The sequence below is a fragment of the Tarenaya hassleriana genome, unplaced genomic scaffold (assembly GCF_000463585.1).
Source record: "Tarenaya hassleriana unplaced genomic scaffold, ASM46358v1 Cleome48, whole genome shotgun sequence".
In the NCBI taxonomy this organism is placed as follows: domain Eukaryota; kingdom Viridiplantae; phylum Streptophyta; class Magnoliopsida; order Brassicales; family Cleomaceae; genus Tarenaya; species Tarenaya hassleriana.
The window spans coordinates 167,847-182,762 of record NW_010967498.1 but is presented as its reverse complement, the minus strand read 5'-3'; the positions used below and the strand labels follow the sequence as shown (position 1 = coordinate 182,762).

At 44.5% G+C, this 14,916-nt stretch overlaps 1 pseudogene; it reads right to left on the bottom strand.

Annotated features, from left to right (window-relative positions):
* Window positions 1–5,448: 5,448 nt before the first annotated feature.
* LOC104825725 lies at window positions 5,449–10,042 on the bottom strand (annotated as a pseudogene).
* Between the last annotated feature and the right edge of the window lie 4,874 nt (window positions 10,043–14,916).

Here is a 14,916-nt window from a genome sequence, read left to right as displayed (position 1 = left end):
TAAAGGTGACAATTATGCTTCCAGTGTCCAGACACTCCGCAGTAATGACAGTCACCCTTATCGGGCTTAGGCTTGGGGGTAGAGGCAACTTTTGCCTTTTTTGCCACCTTCTTTTTTACTTTACCCCGCCGCTTCTTGCTGGAGCTTTTCTCAACAGCAAACACAGTCTTGGGCACCACGATATCATGCTCAGCCGATTTCAGCATCCCATGCAATTCGGCTAAGCTCTTAGTCATCCCGTGCATATGGTACTGCATCACGAACTGGTTATAGTCCTCGAGTAATGACATCAGGATTAAGTCTGCAACCAAGTCACCATCGAAGTTCACTCCCATACGCTCAAGTTCCTCAACATGAGCTCGCATGTTGAGGACGTGGGTGTTGACAGAGCTGCCTCTCGGCATCTCCGTCTTCACTAGAGCTTTTAGCGTCTTGTACTTTTCAGTACGCGCTAGCTCCTGAAATATGGTCTTGAGCTGTTCGATCATATCAAACACGCTATTCCCCTCAAACTGCTTCTGCAGATTCAGGGCCATGCTTCCCAACATGAGACGATCTCGATGTCGTCAGTCTGAAGCTTCAACCAAGCATCCTTGATGGCTCTCGTGGCATTGGCTGCAGGCTCTGGTGGTAGAGCCCCTTCCAGGACGTACGACTTCTTATCGTGCTTGAGAACAATTCTCAAGTTCCGATACCAGTCTAAGAAGTTCGTCACGGTTAGCTTATCCCTCTTAAGGGTAGATCGCATTGTCAAACTCGGTACGCTACCGGTTGACGCCATGTCCTACAAAAAAGACAAACAGAACATACAAAACAAATACAGATTCTATTAATGATCAACTACCAGCTAGCCCATCATCAATCAGTGTCTACATATCTATGATCTACTACCAGCTAGTCCATCATCAAACAATGACAACACAGATGAAAAATGAGCTATAACCCCATACAGAAAAATAACCCTATTATAATTTTCTATATGGGACTAAGATCCATATTTCGCATAAGAATGGAATGTTACACCCATCTTTATGCTATTTAGGTAAACATCTAATGTCAATCACATCCAATGTGACTCTCAGATCCTTTTATGAGACTATGATATCATATATCATTGCATACTCGTCTCATCTGTACCGTTAAGTCTCAAGTCAAAACTTGACAACTTAATCTAAGCTAAACCACGTTCAAGCTGTGAGAACCACGATTTTCCACCCTGCCTCACAAAGATAATCTGGCACGCTCAACTTTGGCATGACCCGTGTTACGGACGATCGATGCCTTGACAGATACTCCAATAATGGGAGGTACACGCTTAGCACTACATAAACAAGGGATTTTCGAAACCGCACCTAGATCAAGCATCTACTTTCAAGCTATGAGAACCACCATTTCTCCATCTTGCCTCACCAAGATAATACGGCACACTCAGCTTTGGCATGGCCCATGACACGTACGATCGAGGCCTTGACAAGTGCTTTACTCGTAGAGCTTCTAGATCTAATCGGTTTATGTGCAACGATTGTTCATAATCCGAATGGACAATCCAATCGATTATGCAATCCCAATCCCGAAGCTCCCACTCAATCAAACATATATAATATCTTGATTAAGTTACATACATTCATTCACTATGGATCATCCATAAGAAAGAATCATGTTATTCTGAATCACAGTTGATCGGTTTTAAGCAACAATTGCTCAAACCAGATCCCAAAACAAAAAATCAAATTTTGGTGAAGCGTCGGGACCTAGATCGATCGGTCTAGGCCTAGACCGATCGGTCTACACGGTTCGGTCTTCGGGTCAAGTTTGGTCCGTTCGGTCTGGAATGGTCAATCCGTTCGGTCTGACTCTCCAGACCGTTCGGTCCAGACCAATGGTCCGGACTCATGCCCCTTCGGTCCTTCTCTCTCGGACTAGTGACCTAGATCGGACGGACTGGCTAAGCAGTCCGTTCGGTCTACACACCTTAGTCCGTTCGGTCCAACATCTTGGTCCGAACGGACTGGGTCATTTAGTCCAGGGAAACGACAAACCCTAGACCGTCCGGTCAAGGGGACCAGACCGTTCGGTCTAGGCGGAAAAACGCGATCAGATCACGCTCTTAGTCGTTTCGGTCCCGATTCAGATCCGATTTTCTCCCGGTTTTCGCCTGTGAACTCAGAACAGAAGCCTCTTGCAACTATGCAACAATGAACAGAAAATCTACTCTAGATCCATAATCAAATCATGCATAGCATCAAAGCAAACACGGATTCAAACAATTCAAATCCTATAACGTGCGTGATCGGGTTCTAACAAAATCATGCAGAGCAACCAGGCTCTGATACCACTGTTAGGTTTCCTGGGATCTCATAAGCGAATCCTATTCCTAAGAGATCAGTTCTAGGGTTTGCGCAGCGGATGTAAAACAAAAATTTTGATAAAACCCTAAAACCTATCATGCATGATCTTGTAGAAACGATGAAACGCTTACCTCAATCGATCCAGGACCTGTATCAATTGATGTGTTCGTCCGATCACTGTAGGCAGGAAGAATACCTTGCCCTCTACACGTATCCACACCTCGGGATGGATTCCAACCTTTGGAACTTGTCTGCTAGGACTCGAATCTTCTATTCGATGGTGTGCTTTGAGAAAACGAAACTTAGATCACTTCATCAACCCTCTAGACTCTCCAAAAAGGTCTGAAGAAGTTCTCTATTTCGGCTCACTAGTGTTAGGTTTATTAATCTCCTCTTATTCAAGTGATTAACTCTAATTCCGGATTTAAAAATTAAATCCGAAACCTAGACCGAACGGACTGCTTAGTAGTCCGTTCGGTCTGGACACTTGGTCCGTTCGAACCAGTAATATAACTAGGTCCGTTCGGTCTGACGGGTCAGTCCGTTCGGTCCAACACTTGGTCCGTTCGGACTGGACTCTCTAGTCCGTTCGGTCACACAACTTGGTCTGTTCGGACTAGATGTTCCGGTCCGTTCGGTCCACTCCTAGACCGAATAGTCCGGACCTCTTGTCCAGATTTCTCGACGTTTTCTCGTGCATTTGTCATTCCCTGCGTGTGTGACCCTATAGGCTCATTCGATATAGCAGTATAACCCGAAATCTCTATTCCGGATATACAAGTCATAGGCGGTCTCTAGCAAGACACTATGACTACCTATCTCGAATAGAGTTTGTTCGTGATCTTACGAACGTCAGTGATGATTCCGGTTGATGATCCTTTTGTATCACGATATCATATGTCGAATATAAGGCATGGACAAGCCACCTTATCTGATTCGACTGTTTTCTCGTTTATTGAGTTCGACTGTCTGAATAAGACGACGTTCGTCTATAGTGCGGCTCACACGAGGGGCCCAGCGATATCTCTCTCTTTTACGAGAGGTACAAATCCCGTCTTGACTATCTACAATCCAACAAATGATTCGTTTCGTACCTGATACACACCTTTAGAGTCCTCCTGTTACGCAGGACGTTTGACGTAATCAAAGCATGCAACTCCTCATGTTGGATTCCGTAGATATCTCAGGTCTTAGGATCCAATCATGGAACCGCCATATGAGATTCAAGTCATGACGCTAGTCCATGTGACAATCTCATGCGGGTCAATCCAGTATTCTGTTCTCCAACGAATACCTATGACTGTGATCGTATCCAATAGCTATAATCATCTATATGATCATCAATCACACATCATACTAGTCTTATTGTGTCATCATTCCCATAATGACACAAGACTAGGGAGTTTAGTATCATTCATAATGATACATGGATTTCATAACACATCTAGTATACAAGAACATCTAATGAATCAAATACTCTCATAAAACCGTAGACAGTATCAATACATCAAATGTATCTGAATAAAGCTCATAAACAGTACATCATAGAGCACTAAACCAACTAAACCAACAATCTCCCACTTGCTCTAATCATGAACTGCTAAACATCTAATGCCCATATCCCTAACATGACCCTCATGCTTCGACGAAGGGAGAGCTTCGTTAACGGATCGACAATGTTGTCATCTGTCGACACTCTGCAAATGTGCACGTCTCCTCTGTCTATGATCTCCCTGATAAGGTGAAATCGTCTGAGTATATGTTTGGATCGTTGATGGGATCTGGGTTCTTTCGCTTGTGCGATCGCTCCATTGTTGTCACAATACAGAGCAATGGGGCTATCTGCACTAGGAATCACACTCAAGTCACCAACAAACTTCCTGATCCAAACAGCTTCCTTTGTCGCGTCCGACGCTGCAATATACTCAGCTTCTGTAGTAGAATCTGCAATGGTCGCCTGCTTGGAACTCTTCCAGCTAACAGCGCCTCCGTTCAAGCAGAAAACATAGCCAGACTGCGTTCTGTAGTCATCCGGGTCTGATTAGAAACTAGCATCGGTGTAACCTCTTACAGCGAGCTCGTCTTCCGACCCACCGTGTACCAAGAACACATCCTTAGTCTTTCTCAAGTACTTCAGGAGTCCTCCTGTTACGCAGGACGTTTGACGTACGTTCTGGGTTTTGGAGTCGAGAACGCTCGTTCTGCCAAGCCTGAAACGTCCGTTCTACATCCAAAACGGACGGTTCGAGGTACTGATACACGCACGGCTGCCCAATGGAGATAGACTCGAGATAGGTTGGAGATTCGGTAGGTTTAGGATCTTCTCACCGAATGATTCCAAAGAGAAAATAGTGGAGAGGTGTTCTAGGCTTATGAGCACTCAGATTTCACTTCAAATAATGGTAGGGAGGTGGAAAGGGTGACACCACAAAGAGGGATGGATGATCTCTTTGATATCGTCACTTAGGCCTTGGCTAGGAATCGAGAATCACTCTCAACACTAGCTCAAGAACTAGGATTGCTTGTAGGGACTCAAGACAACTCGAGGAAGAGAAATAAGGAACTCAAATGTTTATTCTGATCAAATTTGCCCTCCAAAGTCGAAATACATCAGCCATTTAAAGGCAAAGAAACAAATAAAAAAAAGGAAAGAACTAACACATAAGCAGCATTGTTTGGCAAGTAAGTCCAACTAGGCTAATGGCTAAAATAAAAAAGGGAAACAAAATTATCTCTTCTTAAGCTATTAGGCAACGGCTAGGAGAGATTTTGGGCAGAAATCTGATCATATGTCCATGTCACATTTCTTGCCAAAGTCGGTTTGATGATGTGGCTCCAAGTTTCCTAAGTTGCTTCAATTGAATCCCTTGGTTGCCAAATGCACGCCTTGCCTTATTTGAAGAGTAGAATCCTCCATGATTTCGTCCAGATTGTATCTCCATAAGGCCAGCTCTGTTTAAGGAAAGTTGAGTTGAATGAATGCCAACAATACCTCTTTATTGAATGCGAGAGATATCTAACTTCTTCTAATATCTTTGATGCAGCGGGATTTATGGATTTGCTCAGGTCTTCCCCACATTCGTCGGTGTCGCTTGATGGGTTAAGTGGTGGACAGCAAGAGCTCAAAAACGAGAAAGCTCCTGTTGCTTCTTCCGTAAGTTTCAGATGCCTCTAATGTCTTGGCCACGAACTTGTTGATTCTTGAACGCAGGCTCCTTGCTCGTTCCCTTGTGAGTGGTGGATCGGGAATGATCGGAAAGACTGGTTCAGAATCCCCTGCATCAAAAGGAAGCAAGTCAGCTATATTGAAAGTAGAAGAGGCATTATACTCACCGGGAAGCTCCAAACGGTAGGCGTTGTCGTTGATCTTCTCGATCACACGGAATGGGCCATCTCCTCTTGGTGCTAGCTTGGATGTGCTCTTGTTTGGAAAGCGCTCCGGTCTTAGATGTAGCCACACCCAATCTCCCTCATTGAAAGTGATCTTCTTTCGCCCCTTGTTTGCTTGTCGTGCATATTGCTCCGTTCTCCTTGCGATATTCTTCCGAACTTTTGCATGTACTTCATCACACTCTCGGCCTTTTGCTGCCTATCAAGGCTGACCATTTCCTTGCTTCGAATAGGCGAGAGATCCAGCGGAGTGATGGGGTTGAATCCATAGACAACCTCAAAGGGTGAATGCTTTGTTGCCGAATGGATAGCTCGGTTGTATGCAAACTCGACATGGGGGAGGGAGTCCAGCCAATTCTTCAAGTTTCTCCCTATAGCTGCTCGCAACAACGTCCCCAACGTGTGGTTGACAACCTCTGTTTGCCCATCGGTTTGAGGATGACAGGTTGTAGAGAACAAAAGCTCGGTTCCGAGTTTTCTCCACAATGTCTTCCAAAAGTAGCTCATGAACTTCGTGTCTCGATCAGAACGATGGTCTTTAGCAGCCCATGAATCCTCACGATTTCCTTAAAGAACAGATCAGCTATGTAAGAGGCGTCGTTTGTGTTTGCACAAAGAATGAAATGCGCCATCTTTGAAAACCTGTCAACAACAACAAAGATGGAATCTTTGTTCCGGATTTTTGGAAGTCCAAGAACAAAGTCCATAGAAATATCAGTCCAAGGACAAGTAGGAATAGGTAGGAGAATATACAAACCGTGCGGGTGTGTCTTAGACTTGGCTTGATGGCATTGAACACATCGAGCACAATGTCGTTCGATATCCCGTTTGAGACGTGGCCAGAAGAAATGCTTCTTTACTACAGCGAGTGTCTTGTCCACGCCAAAGTGTCCCATGAGTGCTCCTCCATGCGCTTCTTGAAGAATGAGATCCCTCATTGAGCATTGTGGAATGCACAATCTGCGCTCTCGGAACAAGTAATCGCCTTCCTTGTAGAATGATATGTATGCTCCTTTGTTGCACTCCTCATAGATATCCCCGAGCTCCGGATCGTCACGGTACAGGCCTTTGATATGCTCAAAGCCGAGCATTCTTGCCTCCATGGTGGTGATAAGAGGTGCCTCCTTGAGAGTGCATCTGCCACCACATTGTCCTTGCCTTTCTTGTACTTGATCACATATGGGAATGCCTCAATGAACTCCATCCACCTCGCATGCCTCTTCTTGAGCGTAGTCTGTCCTTTGAGATGCTTGAGGGTCTCGTGATCCGTATGTATGATGAACTCCTTCGCCAATAGGTAGTGTTGCCACGTTTGTAATGCTCGCACCAGAGAATATAGCTCCTTGTCATACGTGGGATAATGGAGTATTGCTCCATTTAGCTTTTCGCTAAAGTAGGTCACGGTCGTTTCTCCTGCATCAAAACAGCTCCAATACCCACACCGGATGCATCACATTCTATTTCAAATACCTTGTCAAAGTCGGGAAGGACTAAGACGGGTGCCCTCGTGAGTTGCTCCTTTAACGTGTTGAATGCCTTCTCTTGCGCTTCTCCCCACTCAAATGGCTTATCTTTCTTGATGATGGACGTAAGAGGGGCTGCAAGGCTGCTAAAGTCACGAACAAACCGACGGTAGAAGCCTGCCAAGCCATGGAAGCTCCGCACATGCCCGACGGTTGTAGGGGTTGGCCAATCTCGGATTGCTTTGATCTTTTCTTCATCTACACGTAACCCCTGCGAACTCACAACAAATCCTAAAAAGACAACCTCATTAGTGCAGAATGTGCACTTCTTGAGATTAGCATAAAGTTTCTCTCTTCGGAGAGTCTCCATGACTAGCTCAAGATGTGTCACATGATCAACAAGACATTTGCTATAAATCAAAATATCATCGAAATAAACCACAACGAATTTACCAATGAAGGCTCGTAGGACATGATTCATGAGCCTCATGAATGTACTTGGGGCGTTCGTTAAATCGAAGGGCATGACTAACCACTCGTACAGCCCATGCTTCGTTTTGAATGCGGTTTTCCATTCGTCTCATCACCGCTTTTTAAATCTACCTTTGAGAAGATAGTGGCTCCACTAAGCTCGTCCAACATGTCGTCCAAATGCGGGATAGGATGTCGGTATTTGACTGTGATGTTGTTGATAGCCCGACAATCTACACACATCCTCCATGTTCCATCTTTCTTCGGGACGAGTAAAACGGGAACTGCACATGGACTCAAACTTTCACGAATATAACCCTTTTCCAATAACTCTTGTACCTGTTTTTGTAGCTCTTTGGTCTCTTCGGGGTTCATTCGATACGCGGGTCTGTTTGGAAGAGGTGCTCCCGGGATCAAATCGATTTGATGCTCGATTCCTCTCGTTGGTGGTAGCCCCGGTGGAGTTTCTTCCGGAAATACATCCTTAAACCCTCTCATTGGTGGTAGCCCCGGTGGAGTTTCTTCCGGAAATACATCCTTAAACCGCTCTAGAATCCGTGTGATCTCGGAAGGAAGCTATTTCTCTTTGAATCCTGTACTCAAAACATCTTTAAAGGTCATGAATAGTATAGCTCATTCATCAACCAAAGCTTTACTTATCATGCTCGGTTTGACATAGAAATTTGGTTTCTTGCTATCCTCAACTTCCTTAGACAACCTCAATTGCATTTCATGTATTTGTAAAGGGCTAAGAGGTGCTAATGAGATCTTACGCTTGTTAAACACGAAAGAGTAGTGATTTGTCCTACCATCGTGCTTAACCTCTCGGTCGAATTGCCATGGTCTTCCAAGGAGAATATGACCAGCTTGCATAGGAACCACATCACACATTACCTCATCTTTGTATCTCCCAATGCTAAACGAGATTTTCACCCGTTCATTCACCTTAAGCTCTCCTTGGTTGTTCAGCCACTGAAGTTTGTAAGGGTGGGGATGCTTTTCCGTTTTGAGCCCTAACTTCTTCACCATGTAAACACTAGCAACATTAGTGCAAGAACCGCTATCTATGATTAACCCACATACCTTGTTCTTCACGGTACATCGGCTGTGGAAAATGGTTTCACGTTGTGCGGATTCTTCCGGGGTTGTCATGGTGCTCAAGACTCGTCGTGTGACTAGTAGATCCCCACTGTCCGGATACTCAACATCTTCTTCCAGATTTTCGGCCTCTTCCTCATCCAAAGAATCATAATCTCCAGCCTCGGTGATGACCATTACACGCTTGTTTGGACAATCACGAGCATAATGTCCTCGACCCCTACACTTGTAACAAAGAATCTCGTGGCTCGGAGTATTAGATTTGTTACTTACAGAAGTTTCACCTTTGGATGTTGCAATGCCTTTTCCTTTGTTCTTTGGATTCTCCGGAACAGGTTTGGAGGGGGGCATATTGTACCCTTTGCTCTCGGTTCTTGGATACACATTGCTAGGCATTCTGGTCCGGTTTGTCCTAGCTTGCTTCTTGTGTATCTGCTGCTCTATTTGTACAGCAAGATGTAAAAGATCATGAATATCATGGTAAACTTGTCTTTCTACCTTTCTTGCGATGCGTTCTTGTAGTCCGTCTAGGAATTGAGCCATAACAGTCTCATCATCCTCTTCTATCTCCAATCGATTCCGAAGATGCTCAAATTCCTCAAAGTAGTCTTCAACCGATATGTTCCCCTGCGCCAACTTACGATATCGTCTATGTAAATCCCGATGGAAATGTGGTGGAACATACCTCTTTCTCATGAGATGTTTCATTTCCCTCCAGGAGATTATTGGATCATAGTGAGAACGTCTCCTTTCGGCTATTTCTCGGTCCCACCATGTGAGTGCATTGACCGTGAGTTGAGCCGCCGCGTATTGAACCTTCCTCTGTTCGGTATATGTATAGCAATCGAAAATATTTTCCATCCGCCTCTCCCAATCGAGATAAGCTTCAGGGTTAACTTTACCAGCAAAAGTAGGAGGTTTGAGTTTCAAATCTGTACCTTGGTGTCTTTGAACTCGTGGTTACCTCCTAGGTACATCCTCCTCATCACTTTCATCAACATACCTTTGGTTTTGAACATTCCTCCTCCGTCGGTTCTGAGTAGAATGATCAGAATCTTCATCCTCTTCGAGATGAGCTCTTGGATTTTGCATTCTTCTCGGTCTTTGTTGTGCATCAGGTGGATCCGGTTCTGGATTTGCGTTATTGGGGCGCATATTGAACCTAACAGGTTGTATCCTTCGTGGTGCCTCCTCTAAACGCGTTAAACGTTCCTCTAGGCGTTGTAGGACTTGTAGGATCGCAGTTTGAGTGTTCTCTGCGTTCTCAGCCATTTTTCTTGCACAAACACACACAAAAATCAAAATAACAAGAATAAAATCGAATCAACAGCATTTCCTTGCGTGTGGCCTTGAACCGGGCTCTGATACCAAAAAATGATACACGCACGGTTGCCCAATGGAGATAGGCTCGAGATAGGTTGGAGATTCGGTAGGCTTAGGAGCTTCTCACCGAATGATTCCAAAGAGAAAATAGTGGAGAGGTGTTCTAGGCTTATGAGCACTCAGATTTCACTTCAAAGAATGGTAGGGAGGTAGAAAGGGTGACACCACAAAGAGGGATGGATGATCTCTTTGATATCGTCACTTAGGCCTTGGCCAGGAATCGAGAATCACTCTCAACACTAGCTCAAGAACTCGGATTGCTTGTAGGGACTCAAGTTAACTCGAGGAAGAGAAATAAGGAACTCAAATGTTTATTCTGATCAAATCTGCCCTCCAAAGTCGAAATACATCAGCCATTTAAAGGCAAAGAAACAAATAAAAAAAAAGGAAAGAACTAACACATAAGCAGCATTGTTTGGCAAGTAAGTCCAACTAGGCTAACGACTAAAATAAAAAAGGGAAACAAAATTATCTCTTCTTAAGCTATTAGGCAACGGCTAGGAGAGATTTTGGGAAGAAATCTGATCATATGTCCATGTCACATTTCTTGCCAAAGTCGGTTTGATGATGTGGCTCCAAGTTTCCTAAGTTGCTTCAATTGAATCCCTTGGTTGCCAAATGCACGTCTTGCCTTATTTGAAGAGTAGAATCCTCCGTGATTTTGTCCAGATTGTATCTCCATAAGGCCAGCTTCGTTTAAGGAAAGTTGAGTTGAATGAATGCCAACAATACCTCTTTATTGAATGCGAGAGATATCTAACTTCTTCTAATATCTTTGATGCAGCGGGATTTATGGATATGCTCAGGTCTTCCGCCACATTCGTCGGTGTCGCTTGATGGGTTAAGTGGTGGACAACAAGAGCTCAAAAACGAGAAAGCTCCTGTTGCTTCTTCCGTAAGTTTCGGATGCCTCTAATGTCTTGGCCACGAACTTGTTGATACTTGAACGCAGGCTCCTTGCTCGTTCCCTTGTGAGTGGTGGATCGGGAATGATCGGAAAGACTGGTTCATTGGTTGTCTCTCCTGGCTTGTCATCCTCCTCGGCTCCTTTGTACTCCTCAGATCCTTTGTGCGTTCCAGGGTTGCCTTGCTCGTTCCCTTGTGCGTGTGACGTTTGATTAGGTTTAGATCTTTCTTTCGCTGCATGAAACCTAGTAAACCAAACCCTAGATCGATATGATCGCATGCTAGGAACCCGTATATAACCCCAACAGTGGTATCAGAGCCTGGTTCTCTGTATATCGCCGTGCTTGTTGTATGATTGCATGATTTAATCGTTAAATTGCATGTAATCATTGAATCTATGCATGTTTAATGATATTTGTGATTGTTGAATGATGCATAGATGGTATGGAGTCTGGGACGGGTTAACGGTGCGTCGAAACCGGGACAAAACCCTGATTTTCAAAGCCCGAAAAATCTGTTCCGAATCTGATCTGTCCGCGGTCCGCCGGACCAAGAGTTGGTCAGCCGGACCAGTAGACAGATCAGATTCCGGACCGCATGTTTGGTCCGAAGGACCAAAGTTCTCGCTGGTCAGCCCCGGACCAAAAGTTGGTCCGGGGTGTTTTTCTTAGTGGGAGCTTGTCATATTGCATCTATTATCTGTGTTAGCATGTGTACTAAGCGACTTGCATGTTTTTCTGTCTGTTTGTTTGTCTTTTTCTGTAGAATGTGACTGCTGCAGGTAATCTGGCTAATCTCTCCATGCGATCCATTCTGGATTGGGAGAGACTCACTGGTGGAAACTTTCTCGACTGGTACCGCAACCTGAGAATTGTTCTCAGGCATGAGCGGAAGCTCTACGTGCTGGAAGAAGTCGTTCCTGAGGATGAACCAGCGGGCAATGCGCCCAGGGCTGTCAGAGATGCTTACCATAAGCACATCAATGACAACTTGGACGTGACCTGCCTGATGCTCGGATCAATGTAGTCTGAGTTGCAGAAACAACTCGAAGGAACTGATGCCTTTGAGATGATCGAGCATCTCAGGACTATGTTCGAGGAACAGGCGAGGGTCGAATGATTTAACGTCCTTAAGAACCTGGTCAACTGTAAGATGACCAATGGTTCACCCGTGAGTACTCATATCCTCAAGATGAAGGGTTATCTAGAGGATCTTGACAGACTAGGGTTGGATGTTAGTCGTGAATTGGGTGTAGATATAGTTCTTCAATCTCTACCGGATAGTTTTGACCAGTTTGTCATGAACAATAACATGCATGGGATAGAGAAGGACTTGACCGAGCTACATGGGATGTTGTGATCGACCGAGCAGAACATCAAAGTCGAGAAAAGTGTCCTAGTGGTTGGAAAGAGTTCCAACAAAAGGAAGCGTTCCAAGAGCAAGAAAGGCAAGGGCAAGACGGTAATTGTTGCCGCCGAGCCTAAGTCTAAGGCTGAGAAGGGAGAGTGTCATTTCTGCCATGCCATTCGGCATTGGCGCAGAAACTGCAAACTCTACCTGGAAGATCAAAAGAAGAAGAAGCTTGCAGAAGCTTCATCTTCAGGTATCTTCGTTATAAAAGCTAACTTGTTTACTTCTACATCTTGGGTATTAGATACCAGATGTGCCTCACACATTTGTGGAAATGTGAAGGGCCTGAGAAGAAGTAGGCAGCTGGCAAAGGGAGAAGTGGATCTCCGCGTCGGGAATGGAGCAAAAGTTACTGCGTTGACTGTCGGGATTTATGATCTTACTTTACCTTCTGGACTTGTGTTAGAATTACATGATTGTTATTTTATACCTGCAATTAGCAGGAATATTATTTCGATTTCATGTTTGGATTCTGATGGTTTTCATTTTGTCATTGAGAACAAAACTTTATCTATTTATAGAGGCGCTTTATTTTATGGTAATGGTTACCTGTTTAATGGCCTTTATATTTTGGATGATAAACCGTCTAGACACAGTTCAATCTATAACGTTAGTACCAAGCGGTTTAAGACGAACGACTTAAATCCGACCTATCTCTGGCATTGTCGACTTGGTCACATCAACGAGAAACGCATAGCGAAGCTTCATTCTGATGGACTTCTTGATTCTTTTGATTATGAATCAATCGAATCATGCGATTGAATCAATCGAATCGTGCAATTCTTGTTTGATGGGCAAGATGACAAAATCTCTTTTTTTCTAGAAAAGGAGAAAGGGCTACAGAGTTGTTAGAACTCATACATAGTGATGTATGCGGTCCTATGAGCTCACCCGCTAGAGGAGGTTATCTGTACTTTGTTACGTTTACTGATGATTTCAGTAGGTACGGTTATATCTACTTGATGAGACATAAGTCTGAAACGCTTGAATTGTTCAAGAATTTCAGAAACGAGGTACAGAACCAACTTGGCAAGACGATCAAGTTGCTTCGATCTGATCGAGGTGGCGAGTATATGAGCCAAGAGTTCACTGACTATCTGGCAGATTGTGGGATTGTCTCACAGCTGACTCCACCTGGAACGCCACAATGGAATGGCGTTTCCGAGAGGAGGAACCGAACCTTATTAGATATGGTACGGTCTATGATGAGTCAGGTCGATCTTCCTAAATCCTTCTGGGGATATGCTTTGGAAACAGCAGCGCTTATACTGAACAACTGTCCAACAAAGTCGGTTCAGAAGACTCCATATGAGATATGGACTGGGAAGCGTCCCAGGTTAACATTTATGAAGATTTGGGGATGCGACGTTTACGTGAAACGTCTGGCTTCTGATAAGCTATCCGCCAAGTCTGATAAATGCATATTTGTGGGTTACCCTAAGGAAACTAAAGGGTACTGGTTCTACAACCCATCTGAGAACAAAGTGTTTGTTGCTCGGAATGGATCTTTCTTGGAGAGAGAGTTCGTCTCCAAGAGAGTCAGTGGGAGTAGAATAGATCTCGAAGAAGTTCGAGAACCACAAATAGTCGAAGAACCGAACGAACAGGTCGAAACAGTCCAACCTGTATCACGAGTTGTTGAGACAGCACCTCCTAGTGAACCTCGGAGATCTGGTAGAATTCACCAAGAGCCTACAAGATATGGTTTTCTTGTGACTGGAAACAACGAACTCATGTTGTTAGAACATGACGAGCCTACGTCGTATTCAGAGGCTGTGGCGAGTTCCGATTCCGAGAAATGGCACCAGGCCATGGAGTCTGAGATGCAATCCATGTACGACAACAAAGTGTGGACTTTGGTCGATTCATTCAATGGTATTAAAACCATTGGATGCAAGTAGGTTTTCAAGAAGAAAAACGACATGGATGGCATCGTGCATACCTATAAGGCACGACTCGTAGCAAAAGGGTTTCGGCAGATTCATGGTATAGACTATGATGAAACCTTTTCACCAGTCGTGATGCTTAAATCCATACGGATTCTGCTGGCCATAGCTGCGTATTATGACTACGAGATATGGCAGATGGACGTCAAGACCACATTCCTTAACCGAGAATTTGCTCGAGGATGTGTACATGACACAACCCGAGGGTTTTGTCGATCCTAAGAGTCCGAGGAAGGTGTGTAAGCTTCAGAGATCCATTTATGGACTGAAGCAGGCTTCGAGGAGCTGGAATCTTCGATTTGACGAGGCAGTCAAAACATTTGGCTTCCTGATAGGAATCAAGGTCTATAGAGATAGATCGAGAAGGCTTCTTGGTCTGAGTCAGAGTACATACATTGACAAGGTCTTGAATCGGTTCAAGATGCAAGACTCCAAGAGGGGTGCATTGCCAATGGGACATGACGTAGCTCTTAGCAAGACTCAGTGTCCAAAGACACAGGA